This window comes from Coregonus clupeaformis, chromosome 14 (assembly GCF_020615455.1).
Source record: "Coregonus clupeaformis isolate EN_2021a chromosome 14, ASM2061545v1, whole genome shotgun sequence".
Classification (NCBI taxonomy): Eukaryota; Metazoa; Chordata; class Actinopteri; order Salmoniformes; family Salmonidae; genus Coregonus; species Coregonus clupeaformis.
In genome coordinates, this window is record NC_059205.1 from 19232671 (window position 1) to 19247507 (window position 14837).

Sequence of the window (14837 nt, forward strand, 5' to 3'; positions counted from 1 at the left end):
TTTTTGACATGCGTTTTTCTGGATTTTTTTGTTGTTATTCTGTCTCCCACTGTTCAAATAAACCTACCATTAAAATGATAGACTGATCATGTCTTTGTCAGTGGGCAAACGTACAAAATCAGCAGGGGATCAAATACTTTTTTCCCTCACTGTATATGGCAGACAAACAACTGCAATCAGTGGTTTATAACTTTGGATAGAGCAAACATTCCCATATGTTTTTGATAGCTGCATGTGTGACATACCTTCACCATTCCTATTCATAATATCATAAATGTTTTCCATACATAATGTTTTTATTTTGATCAATCAGTATATTTGAGTCTAACCATAATTTTTGTTGTAATATTTGTTCTGGCTTTTCAAGAGGATGACATTGAAATTGTAACCAGCTTTGTATGGGTTGTTTTAGAAAAGGCGATACTTTGAACAAAGATTCATTTTGAACAAAGATTCAGAAAATGAAAGGTTGTAATCAGGATGAAAACAAAAAGGCAATTTTGAACAAAGGGTGAGCCATTCTTTCTAATCTACTGTAGGACCGGTTCGGGTTTAAGTAGCTTTTGTATGACTGAAGCTTGTAGTGAGATGTTTAATTCTTTAATATTTAATAATACAATATTTTACCAACCAAAGAAACCAACACACAGCATACATATACAGTGTACCGACTAGAAAGGCAACATCCCAAGGGCACAATACAAGAGAGAAAGAGAGAGAGGAAGCGAAAGAGAAAGCCTGGCCTGGAGAAACCATCAGCTCAAATGCATGACAACCATGAGAAACCATCACACAGCTCCCAGCAACCAACCCAAAGCTAACGGATAGTTTACTGGTCAGGGCAGGGAGAGAGTCCAGGTTGAGAGGGAGGGAGGCCACAGCCACAGGGTTGGGTCCAAGGCTAATTCTATGCCCATGGAGAGTATGTGAGGTCAGTGGAGATGTTGCAACCGGCTGCCCTTTACATAGGCTTCACTGGAACATCTATGGTGTAACGCTTAGTTCTAAAAACAGTTGAACCAACCATCCATCGTTTCATCACCTACAGTATCTCAATGAAATGTCACTCATTTAATTGCAGTGCACCTGTGCACTACAGGTTTCCCAGCACGCTATCGCTCTCTTCTTTCTCTGCCCCCTCTCTCGCTTTCTCTCTGTCCCCCTCCTCTGTGACTCCTGTCCCCCTTCACTCGCTCTGTCCCCCATCAACCCTCACTCTCTCTCTCTGCTCCACATCTCTCTCTCTCTCTCTCTCTTTCTTTCTGTCCCCCTACCCCTCCCTCTCTCTCCCTTTCTCTCTTGGGTGATGTGATGAGCTTTGTCTGTTAGCAGCAGATCGGCGCAGAGCGGTGTAGGCCTGTCTAACCAGGGTGATAAGACACCTCTAATTTACACGGCTTGGCCTAAACCCAGGGTGACAATCTCTGACAGCTACAGCTACAGGACTAACTGGGTTCAACTCTGCAAACACTTCAAAGCACTATCTTGGTCTTTCTTTCTCTCTCATTCTTGATTTCCTTCCCTCTTCTCTTTCTCTTGGTCTAGCTTCCTTTCTCAATTCTGTCTCTCTATCTCTGCATCTTTCTCTCTCTCTCTCTCTCTCTCTCTCTCTCTCTCTCTCTCTCTCTCTCTCTCTCTCTCTCAATTTCAATTTCAATTTAAGGGCTTTATTGGCATGGGAAACGTATGTTTACATTGCCAAAGCAAGTGAAGTAGATAGTAAACAAAAGTGAAATAAACAATAAATATTAACAGTAAACATTACACTCAGAAGTTTCAAAAGAATAAAGACATTTCAAATGTCATATTATGTATATATACAGTGTTGTAACAATGTGCAAAGAGAAAGTACAAATGGGAAAATAAATAAACATAAATATGGGTTGTATTTACAATGGTGTTTGTTCTTCACTGGTTGCCCTTTTCTTGTGGCAACAGGTCACAAATCTTGCAGCTGTGATGGCACACTGTGGTTTTTCACGCAGTAGATAAGGGAGTTTATCAAAATTGGGTTTGTTTTCGAATGCTTTGTGGATCGCTGTAATCTGAGGGAAATATGTGTCTCTAATATGGTCATACATTTGGCAGGAGGTTAGGAAGTGCAGCTCAGTTTCCACCTCATTTTGTGGGCAGTGTGCACATATCCTGTCTTCTCTTAAGAGCCAGGTCTGCCTACGGCGGCCTTTCTCAATAGCAAGGCTATGCTCACTGAGTCTGTACATAGTCAAAGCTTTCCTTAAGTTTGGGTCAGTCACAGTGATCAGGTATTCTGCCACTGTGTACTCTCTGTTTAGGGCCAAATAGCATTCTAGTTTGCTCAGTTTTTTTGTTTGTTCTTTCCAATGTGTCAAGTAATTCTCTTTTTGTTTTCTCATGATTTGGTTGGGTCTAATTGTGTTGTTGTTGTTGTTGTTGTCCTGGGGCTGTGTGGGGTCTGTTTGTGTTTGTGAACAGAGCCCCAGGACCAGCTTACTTAGGGGACTCTTCTCCAAGTTCATCTCTCTGTAGGTGATGGCTTTGTTATGGAAGGTTTGGGAATTGCTTCCTTTTAAGTGGTTATAGAATTTAGCGGCTCTTTTCTGGATTTTAATAATTAGCGGGTATTGGCCTAATTCTGCTCTGCATGCATTATTTGGTGTTTTACGTCTCTCTCTGTCTCTACCAACGAAGAGCGAGAGAAGGCTGCATACTAGCTCCTAGCACAGACTTTGTGCCAAAAGTTTGTAATTTCGGACTGAAATGAGAGACTTGAGAGCTTTTTCTGAGCCAGTGCTATCTAGTTCCAACTGCACAAAGTTTTAACTTTGATGGACATCAGTTTTCCCCATTACTGCTCACACACATGGAAAATGATCACACACCACACATGGAAACAGATCCATTCATGTTTGAGTCAAAATGGCTGCTTTTAATTAGCTTTGATATGATTCTCTGCTCTAGATGAGAAACTGGGGCCCCGTATGGGTCCGTTGAAAGCGTATTGGTCACTGCAGGCGAGGTCACTCTGACCCAGATTGGAGGAATAGTATGCTTTGACCTGTAATGGAGGAGCAGGGTGATTGATGCTGCTCTGGCTCCTTATTGGAGAAGCAGCACTAGAAACTCTCACTCAGATCTGGGCTCGCTGCGAAACGCTTCATAATATTGTATTGTTGTAATATTGTACATTTTATATTGTACATTTGTAATGGTTGAGCAGTGTACATTTGTATAGTGCACAATGTATTGTGTGATGTATTGTTTTATTTATGATGTAGACTATTGTTTTGTTGTGATGTGTTTTGTTCCTATTTGGACCCCAGGAATGGAGATCGTAATAAAATACTAAATACTAAAATACTCTTCAGACACTGACATGGAATTTCCCTCTCCCTCTGCTTGCATCGCGCCAGTACTTCGTTCGTTCTCTCTCTCTCTCTCTCTCTCTCTCTCTCTCTCTCTCTCTCTCTCTCTCTCTCTCTCTCTCTCTCTCTCTCTCTCTCTCTCTCTCTCTCTCTCTCTCTCTCTCTCTCTCTCTCTCTCTCTCTCTCTCTCTCTCTTTTGATTGAGGCCATTTTCTCTCAGCACTCAATCCCTTCTCTATGTCACAACCACAGAGTACATTTCTCTACATTTAAATCCCCCTAGAGTCGATGTCAGCACCCCCGTGGAAATCTAATTAGCATCCCAATCTAAATCTGTCTGTTTAAGCTAGAGATATGTTTTTTTTTTGCATGGGCTGTGTCTCAATCAACCGCATCCGCCAAGCTAGGGTAGTTGAGGCTATTCTGCTGCGCTCTCTGTCCTTGTCTAATGTTACAACTCTATTCAGGATACACAACAGCCTACTTGTCGGTTGCTTGTTGTAGCCTACTCCTTCTCATTTAGCTAACTTAATTACGTAATTTTAATTCCATTTTGTATTGATTAGAGATCTCCGACTTCCCGTTGTTACACATGGAGCCTCTGACTGTAGTGCGCACCACTTTTAGTGGCCGACAATAACAACAAACGACATGCATAAAACGTGTGTAGGCTATACTGACCTACAAAGGCAAAATGTAATAACTAGACTTTTAGTCAACATTTTGTTAAGACTGAAATCAGGCTTTGTAGTATGTGTTTTATCTTGTGATAAAGTGTCCTGGTTTAATTCTGTTCCATTTCAGAGAAAATGGAGTGTGAAAATTGCAGTAACTATAAAATCTAAGTGAAAACCAAGGCAAACAGCAGTAACTGAAGTTACTGCACTTTGGCTTTGTTCCACCATGTTTTGACTGCAGTTACCTGCTCTGCCATACATTTACGTCATTTAGCAGACGCTCTTATCCAGAGCGACTTACAGTTAGTGCATACATTATTATTTTTCATACTGGCCCCCCGTGGGAAACGAACCCACAACCCTGGCGTTGTAAACGCCATGCTCTACCAACTGAGCTACCTCCCTGCCGGCCATTCCCTCCCCTACCCTGGGCCAATTGTGCGCCGCCCCATTGGTCTCCCGGTTGTGGACAGCTACAGCAGAGCCTGGATTCGAACCATGATCTCTAGTTGTACAGCTAGCACTGCGATGCAGTGCCTTAGACCACTGCGCCACTCGGGAGAACATACAAAGGCAAAGAGCAGTAACTACGCAAACAGTGAAACAGAGAAATTGTGTTTAAAGTGTATTTGCTGTCCAGCCAAATATGTTGTAGGTAGATAAGTGATAATGCACTGATGTATTATCTTATTATGAAGTATTTTTTTTGTGTATCATCCATGATTTGACCTATGACCCCTAAGTCTAATAAATGACCATACAAAGTCAAACAGAAAAACAATAAGAAAATTGGATGAACACATGTAGATACTGCACAAAGCCAAATATTCTGCGTGATTAAATAGTCCTTACCCAATGGCGAAAAAATGCTTGAGGGTTACTACAATACAACATTCAAAACATGAAAACATAACTACATAAAACAATTAAATGCAGTTGGAATGTAGTTAGAACTCTCATACTGTTTCCATCAAACAGAAAAACAACAAGAAAGTTGGATAAACACATTTAGATTGTGGATACTGCACATTGCCTTTACATTACCCATATAGTTGTTTAAGGTCATACAAAGTGCATTGTCTGTATTTTAGGGGTCATAAGTCAAATCAGTGGTCATGGTTGATATGCATACAAATTACTTCATAATAAGATGATACATCAGTGCATTATCACTTATCTACCTACAACATATTTGGCTAGCAAAACTCTTTAAAGCCATTTTTCTCAGTTTCCCTTTTAATGCGTTTTGCCTTTTTAGGGCAGTATACGGTATGTCTTTTTATGGGGTGCACGTCATAAACACTATATTCAAAAACAATTCTATTACGATTTTTAAATGTCACGGTATATCCTTGTGTGTAACAATGTCACATATATAATTTCATTTAATTGATAAAATAGGCCTATGATCATTTTTTTATTTCAATGAATACTCTTGCAAGTATTCGAATACTAACGTCCGTTCGGATATTCAAATAACCGTGCCCATCCCTAGTTGAAATTATGTTGAAAATTCAAAATTGTTCATCCTATATTCAATATATATATTGGGTGGTTGAAATTATGTTGAATTTTAGATTTCATTAGAAATATTTTATTTGACCTTGTTTAAATGTTGATAGAAAAATGGTATGTTTGAATAAACGTAATTGATTCAACGTCATGCGATCAACCTCAATAAAGAGGTATATTGAAATAAAATGTGAAGCCACATTACAATGATTTCTGCCTGAACAGTGACTCCTACTGGTATATAAGGGGTAATCCACTTCAGTGAGAATGAGTCTATCATCCAGATGCCTACCTCTATGTACCCTGCTTAGCCTTAGAAACAAGCAGTGTGTATGTAAAATGTATATGTAAAATGTCTATGTAAAATGTATGTATATGTAGCAGAAAAGCTGTGAAAAACTAAAAAGATATGTGTCCACCAAAGATGGGTTAATAAAAATGTATAAAAATATATCAAATTAAAAAAGCTGTGTTCGTTTCAGCTGAGCTATCATGTCGACCCATTTAGACATTAATCAGCTTCCATAGTTATTTGCGTAGACTACCTAAATAACATTGAATAGTTGAAAGTAACTCCGCTAACTTTTCTTACACAAGCTGTATGTGAAAGTAAATTCGAAGTGAGGTTGGGTTTATGTACAGTGGGGAAAAAAAAGTATTTAGTCAACCACCAATTGTGCAAGTTCTCCCACTTAAAAAGATGAGAGAGGCCTGTAATTTTCATCATAGGTACACGTCAACTATGACAGACAAATTGAGAAGAAAAAAAATCCAGAAAATCACATTGTAGGATTTTTTATGAATTTATTTGCAAATTATGGTGGAAAATAAGTATTTGGTCACCTACAAACAAGCAAGATTTCTGGCTCTCACAGACCTGTAACTTCTTCTTTAAGAGGCTCCTCTGTCCTCCACTCGTTACCTGTATTAATGGCACCTGTTTGAACTTGTTATCAGTATAAAAGACACCTGTCCACAACCTCAAACAGTCACACTCCAAACTCCACTATGGCCAAGACCAAAGAGCTGTCAAAGGACACCAGAAACAAAATTGTAGACCTGCACCAGGCTGGGAAGACTGAATCTGCAATAGGTAAGCAGCTTGGTTTGAAGAAATCAACTGTGGGAGCAATTATTAGGAAATGGAAGACATACAAGACCACTGATAATCTCCCTTCGATCTGGGGCTCCACGCAAGATCTCACCCGTGGGGGTCAAAATGATCACAAGAACGGTGAGCAAAAATCCCAGAACCACACGGGGGGACCTAGTGAATGACCTGCAGAGAGCTGGGACCAAAGTAACAAAGCCTACCATCAGTAACACACTACGCCGCCAGGGACTCAAATCCTGCAGTGCGAGACGTGTCCCCCCTGCTTAAGCCAGTACATGTCCAGGCCCGTCTGAAGTTTGCTAGAGTGCATTTGGATGATCCAGAAGAGGATTGGGAGAATGTCATATGGTCAGATGAAACCAAAATAGAACTTTTTGGTAAAAACTCAACTCGTCGTGTTTGGAGGACAAAGAATGCTGAGTTGCATCCAAAGAACACCATACCTACTGTGAAGCATGGGGGTGGAAACATCATGCTTTGGGGTTGTTTTTCTGCAAAGGGACCAGGACGACTGATCCGTGTAAAGGAAAGAATGAATGGGGCCATGTATCGTGAGATTTTGAGTGAAAACCTCCTTCCATCAGCAAGGGCATTGAAGATGAAACGTGGCTGGGTCTTTTAGCATGACAATGATCCCAAACACACCGCCCGGGCAACGAAGGAGTGGCTTCGTAAGAAGCATTTTTAAGGTCCTGGAGTGGCCTAGCCAGTCTCCAGATCTCAACCCCATAGAAAATCTTTGGAGGGAGTTGAAAGTCCGTGTTGCCCAGCGACAGCCCCAAAACATCACTGCTCTAGAGGAGATCTGCATGGAGGAATGGGCCAAAATACCAGCAACAGTGTGTGAAAACCTTGTGAAGACTTACAGAAAACGTTTGACCTGTGTCATTGCCAACAAAGGGTACATAACAAAGTATTGAGAAACTTTTGTTATTGACCAAATACTTATTTTCCACCATAATTTGCAAATAAATTCATTAAAAATCCTACAATGTGATTTTCTGGATTTTCTTTTCTCATTTTGTCTGTCATAGTTGACGTGTACCTATGATGAAAATTACAGGCCTCTCTCATCTTTTTAAGTGGGAGAACTTGCACAATTGGTGGCTGACTAAATACTTTTTTTCCCCCACTGTAGGCTACATTGACATCTGATTTGCCCAACAAAGGACACCATAATTTCAATGTGTAGCTAGGTATACTATCATTCATGTTTGAGTGGATGTTTAATTGGAACTTTGGAAGTTTAGAAATAATTACCATTAGCCCTATAAATAGGATTTCAAATTCATTAAATTAATAATACACTTTTACCTTTTGGATATTGTTTTGTATATGAAGTTGGTTGATTTCAAATTATATTTAGACTTATATTTAGGTTTAATGCTTATTGACTCAAGACATTTCAGCTTTACATTCTTTCTTAATTTGTACCAAAAAAACAAAAACATTATGGGGTATTGTGTGTAGGCCAGTGACACAAAATCTCAATTTAATCCATTTGAAATTCAGGCTCTAACACAACAATATTTGGAAAAAGTCAAGGGGTGAGAATACTTTCTGAAGGCACTGAATATAGGATTTTTTTTTTTTTTTTTTTTTTTTTTTTCTTTCTTTCTTTCTTTCTTTCTTTCTTTCTTTCTTTCTTTCTTTCTTTCTTTCTTTCTTTCTTTCTTTCTTTCTTTCTTTCTTTCTTTCTTTCTTTCTTTCTTTCTTTCTTTCTCCTCTTTCTTTCTTTCTTTCTTTCTTTCTTGTGGTGAAAACGTTGAGTGTCTCCCTCTGCTCTGCTCAGCGCCCTGCTATTTCCCAGCCTTCTGTAAATTACACTGGCTCGCTGATGTGAACTCGCTGAAATGTCCCAAACCTTTTATATGCCAAGCCCTGATGGCCCAGCTATCACACACACATGCGCACACACACATTACACCACCATTACAGGGCATCACCCACAAATATATAGCATGGCACACAGCATCGCTGACAGGCTGGAAGCGCAGAGAGAGCTACATTCAACGTCAGCCATTTCACAACGTTTCGTCGATGGGAGGTTATGAGACAGCAGAATGGAGATGAGATATAACTGCTGAGACTAAAATGGTTCCTCGTTCATTCTGTGTGGTAACACCCCTTTTGATTGCAGTCTTGAGTGATTCGGCTGGCTTGTCAACTTGGACAAAGTTAATCAAAGGTAAATGTAAAGAGGCTGATGAAGTCAAACTACAAGACAAACTTGGGAGTAAAAATAAATAAATAAGCAAACTTCAATTGCTTAACTAGTGGAAACCATTTAAAAACGTTCTCAAAGAATTTTAATAAACATTCTCAAATAATACTTTTTTAAAAAGCATATCATGCATCTTACAGCAATAACTGCCTTGCTGGTGTATGAAGATAAAGTTGTCCCTCAGCGCGCCATTTTCTATGGCTCTCTCTCGACTCTGACGCAGATAGGAGAAGCAGGTGCAATTCTAACGGTTACAGACTTAGGAAACAGAGGGCATAGTGTCCCTAGCTGACTCCACACTGTGTATGCAGTAGCATATCTCTTAACTCCAGCCTTATCTAGGGAGATTATATGAAAGTGAATGGAAACACCCTGTGTAAAGAGATTTTTCAGTTGGCTGTGCAGTGTGCTACTATATTCAGGCAGGTTGCAGGGAAATAGTTGCAAACAATTTCAAAATGTCACCATCTCCACCTCAATCATTCACACTCATAAACACTCACACAAAAGGAAGAGTGGAGATGCTGACAGCCCTTGCAGTAGTAAAGTTAAAACAAAATACATAAAAATAAAACAAGTTCTGCATGAAGTCGCTACTGAATGAGGCACTTACAAATGTTATCTTTAGAAAATGTTCACAATGTAAACCAGAATTAAAGTGTATCGTATTGTCTGCACTGTATGGAAGTCGCGTGTAACAGTTCATTAATTTGTCATATTTATTATAGTTTTACATAGAGAAAAGTATGACAGTAAAGTCAAATCAAAGTAAATATAATAGCTTAAATCCAATATATTTATAGGTTTATGAGGTTATCCTCATCCTAAAGAGAGGTGGCCCTTAAGTCCCGTGTCTGTGCCGTCTTACCTGTATGTCTGTAGAACGCTGACGTGACACTGGGGCTGAGTGACAACACTTCAACCGAGTCACAACGTACCACAATGCATTGTGGGTTAAACTGCCCTCCTCTCTTCTCTCTTGCTCTTTCTAACTGTTTTTTCTCTCTCTCTACTTACTCTCTCTATCTTTCTCACCCCACCGCTCTCTCTATCTTTTTTCTCTCCCTCCTCTCTCTCTTTCTATCGCTGTCACTCCACCTCCTTCCCCCTCTCTCTCTCGCTCTCACTCCACCTCCCTCCCCCTCTCGCTCTCTCTCTCGCGCTTTCCCTCTCTCCCAACAGCGCCTTCTGCCTGGCGAGCGGCCGAATCACACCACGTCCGTTCCGACAAGCGGGTTGCCATGGCAACCTGCCCTTATCTCATTTGCATCTTTTGCTTACATTATGTGCTGCCAAACATGGTAACGCTTAATTGTTTCTCCCTGCCCTGTCCTCCCTATTTCTCTTTTTTATTTCACTTCCTCTCCCCCACCTCTCACTTCTCCCCCTCTCTCTCCCCTCTCTCTCTCTCTCTCTCTTTCTTCCTCTCTCTCTCTGTCTCTCTCTCGCTCTCTCTCTCTCTCCCTCACAGCAGTCAGTGTGTGTGTGTGTGTGTGTGTGTGTGTGTGAAAAGAGGAAGTCACTCTGACATGTGACCAGTTTGCAGCATTACAGATAAGGAGTGAAACAATTCGAAACAGGAAGTGGGGTGTGGTAGTGGTTCTGTTTAGGAGCACAGAAACAGAAGGGGATGCTTAGGTCACCATACCCCCCCTACAGTATCAGGTGCACTAGCAGAAGGTTTCACTTACCCCAAGTTCCTGTTCAGAAGGATTCTGAGTGCATTTGTATATCAGACCTTCAGTGCCACATCAGTCAATCTGTCACAGTGGTAGAGACAGGAGACAGACTGGCCTTCTGGAGTCAATATTGAGAGGAGAGCAGCACTCAGCACATCCCCACCTGCCGCCAATGGAGAGACAGAGAGAGAGAGCAGGCGAGAGGACAGACAGACAGACAGACAGACAGACAGACAGACAGACAGACAGACAGACAGACAGACAGACAGACGGAAGAAGAGAGAACGATAGAAAAAGAGAGAGAGACAGAGAGAGCTTTTTCTAAAGTGCTATAACTACACGATTAGTGTGAACAAATAGGACGTCTAGTTAATATTCAACCAACAAGTCAAATCAAATCTACATTCAGAATCTTAGCGATCATGTTTACCTTGCTCTAGTCAGGTCTGTGAACAGGCATCCCAAAAAAATCCCAAAACACCCCTTCAAAAGTACAACACTCCTCTATCCAGATACAACTGAACTACCCTTAGCTCCTTCACAGGGACTGAGGTTCTTCAGGAACTCTCAGAGACACAGTAGCGCAGCAGGCAATAAGGGCCTCTAGTGCGGCCTTCCTTCCTTAGGGCTGCCTTCAGGGCTCTGGGGAGTGGAAGTCAATGAGACTTAGCCTAATTTAGCATGCTGCCTGCCTGCCTGCTACTTCCTACTGCTGCCAAGAACCCAGAGTGAGACTCCTTCCCTTTTTAGGTTCCCTGAACGCTGCCGTCTGCAAGAGGCCGCTGCTGCATTCCGACCGGGCTACGCCAAGAAAGAGGGGGAGAGAGGGGAAGAGAGGGAGAGGTAGACAGAGAGAGAGGGGGGGGGGGGGTGTTGGACCAGGGAAGAGATTAATAGTGTATTTCCAAAACGCTATATCTACCAATTTTTCACATTTCACATGTGTGTGTAAACAATTACTGTTCTAACCTGTCTCCATTTATACAATCAATTATAATACAATCAATTTGACATTGTTTTTACCTATCTAACTAGATAACAACATAATGGTTATCATTTATTTGAATAGTAAATCTCTGTTGATAAACTTGGTAAATCAAGATGTAGCCTAGGTCTATTCACAATACAGGTGAATGCATATTCAGTAGGAATGTGTGCATGCATTGAGTTATTAAGCTTGTTTTGGCTGATTTCATGGGGCTACAGATGAAAAACATTCTGTTTCCCTTCCATATAGGACTTATTTTTTATCCTATATTATTTGACCTTGTTTCAATGTTGATAGTAAAATGGTTGTTTGAATCATTTCTGCCTGAACAGTGACTCCTACTGGTATATAAGGGATAATGCACTTCAGTGAGAACAAGTCTACCATCCAGATGCCTACCTCTATCAGGGTTTCCGTTAGCTGGTAATAGCCGACTTTTGACCAATACAAAAAGTGAAAAGCCTATAAAATTGCCAACTGCCAATTGTCCGGGTCAAGAAAAAAAAAATCCCATTGCGAAATAATGCATTTTAGGTTATTCATTAATTGAAATACCAGTCAATTTAGCGCAAGAGCTGCTGATACAGCTAAAACAGCTGTTTGTTGCTGCGGGACTGAAACATACTTTAACAAGCCCAATCATTGCTCAACAATTCTAAAGGCAATCGCGTGTAAAAAAATAAATATACAATGGCCACGATTAAAAAGAGCTGCTATTTTTATTTCTCAACTGGTAATTGAAACGCGCTTCCCATTCGCCATTCAAGTGCATAAGCAACTAAGCAGGCTTTAGAGTGTCACACACCACTTTGCAATGAGATGGAGGCAGTATGCCTATTCATTTTGAAAACATTATACTTAATTGTTCGAAACCTGAACGTTTTACTACATATTATGAGGCATGTCTTAGGCTACCTTGCTTCAAAGTAGCTTAGACAAAATCCAACCAAACGTGCAGGCCTTTCATATGCCACTGAACAAGTAGCCTTTTTCCTCTCATCTTCTATTGGTTTTCAAATCAACTTTCTTTCATTGTCCAGTAGCCAAAGGCACAATTCTAGTCATAGATTTATAATATTATTAGCAATTTCTACATTTCTAACGGATATTATATCTCGGTCACATGAAACCGCTCACATTGGTGTTTTGCTGCTAATTGCATTATGGAACAAACATTCGCGCATAGCCTACTCCCCTGTGCACATTGCTGTGCTTATAATGTGAAGAAATAATAGTTTATCAACATTTTATGCTAAACGTTCTGATATGTTGCATGAGCCTCAATGCTTTTTAACATTTTGGGGCTGTAACCTAGACCTACTGGTTGTATGAATTTGGGATCTATCGTCCCCCAACTGTCCCAGAGTCTGTTTGGAATAGGCTATTTCTTTCTCACACAGAACAAGCTGACCAATAGAATGGGTAAATGTTTCTACTATGGGGGATAGTAGATTGACATAGGCTAGTGATTTTGCTGTTCGTTACTCATCTTGTTGGCGGTGCATGGGTTTCAAGTTTGGGGAAGCACATTTTCACCATAAAAATGCACCTTTATAATAAAGCATTCCATGCTTCCTCACATTTGCAGACTTATGTAAGATAGCCTACTATTCCTAATTTGATGATTAGGTTGGATAGTCATAATTTAGGCTAATAATATAACTCAATCAATGTTCACAAAAAATACTGTTCTATGCAGTGCATAGTGGCTTAGAGTAGGCCCAGGAAAATGTTGGCCTTTTATAAACACATTTCATGCAATTCTACTACACTTTATATGACTGGAGACTTAACAAAAATTACAGGGTATACTACTCTGCTGACACTGACAAACAGATCAGATGTTGTCTGAAAAATCAACCAAAAAAAGGGGGAAAACAGTTTTTACAACAACAACAAAAAACTCTCACAACAGTAGTACCTTTACTAGTATTAGCAGACCGATATAGACGTTTGTAGCGCGGGCAATTGTTTTTCTTCAGCACCTCTGCTTTGGCAAAATAGGTAGTTGTATTATTAAGAACAGTATATTGCAGGATTCAAGTTGCTCTGGATAAGAGTGTCTACTAAAATGGATAAGGAATAAATAGACCATTTCAGTTTTCACATAGAAATAAGTTGTATTTGCTAAGTATTTCAAGAAATTGGAAAACATATATTAGGGAAGTATTTTTGTACAGATAATTATCAGACTCAAGTTACAAATACAGGTAAACACTCAAATAAATGTATTTTTTTAAAATCACAAAGGTAGTGCACTGGGCCTTTACTAGTCCTGTATTAGCAGACCAATATAAACTCTTCAGGTAAAAAAACATGGAGAAAAAAATCGCAGCACCCCCACCCCCAAACTACTTCTCATAGCTATGGTCTGATCTATATATTAGGCCTACGAAAAGGGGAGACACAAGTACAATATGACGTCCATCTAACCTGGAGGAGGAAATTATTGTCCAAAAACAAACAAAAGTGGCACTGACCCAATGATTAAGACATTGAATATGCACTCACCGGGGATATGGCTAATGGAGTCTTTTCATTGTCTTCTCTTTACAGCAATAGCCATTTGTTTTCCAAACTGTTTTTCCGCGATTGTATTTTTAAATATTGTAATTATGCCTGGCTGGGTCTTTCTGCTTTTCACTGACAGTCACAACTCAACAATCATCTATTTGATATTTGCGATCTGCCCAACTTGCGGGCCCTTCTGACTGTAGGCTATGCGATTTAAAACAATCCACAGCTCTTTTTTAAAGACGATAATAAGCCTCTGTTGCCAAATCATGCTTTCTTGTGTAGTAGCCTATTTTTAATTATTTTATTTATTTCTGTATAGACAGGAGTAAGATAATTAGGCTATATATTTTTGGCAATTCAATTTAATTTAGGGAAAGCTACTGTCGCTTCCCCTAGCCTTATGGACGTGCCTTCAAATTGCTTCAAATTGCACATCGGAAATCAGTAAATATTACGGAGTGAGGTTGGGTTTATGTAGGCTACATTGACATCTGATTTGCCCAACAAAGGACACCATCATTTCAATGTGTTGCTAGGTATACTATCATTCAGCCATGGTTTAATCGATTTTTTGAAGTTTAGAAATATTTACCATTAGCCCTATAAATCAGATGCCAAATCCATGATATTAATAATATACTTTTACCTATGTATATTCTCTTGTATATGAAGGATGGTTGGTTGATTTCAAATTTAATCTAGGCCAACAAGTTATTAATATGTTTTCTCCATCTCAACCAAAAATCAAAGCTGAAGAATAGGACTAAATCAAATCACATTTA

At 39.9% G+C, this 14837-nt stretch overlaps 1 protein-coding gene across 2 annotated transcripts in view; it reads right to left on the bottom strand.

Annotated features, from left to right (window-relative positions):
• The window catches only part of LOC121581300 (muscleblind-like protein 1), a 116503-nt gene extending 105324 nt beyond the window's left edge, over positions 1-11179 (bottom strand). The window contains exons 1-2 of one of the 2 annotated variants that reach the window (XM_041896827.2): positions 10981-11179; positions 10563-10713 (exon numbers count right to left, since the gene is read on the bottom strand). The gene's annotated coding sequence lies outside the window, so the exon portion shown is untranslated. Of the gene's footprint in view, positions 1-9739; positions 9863-10562; positions 10714-10980 lie in introns of those variants that run through there. The other variant, XM_041896826.2, reaches the window with a different exon arrangement.
• Positions 11180-14837: the final 3658 nt, after the last annotated feature.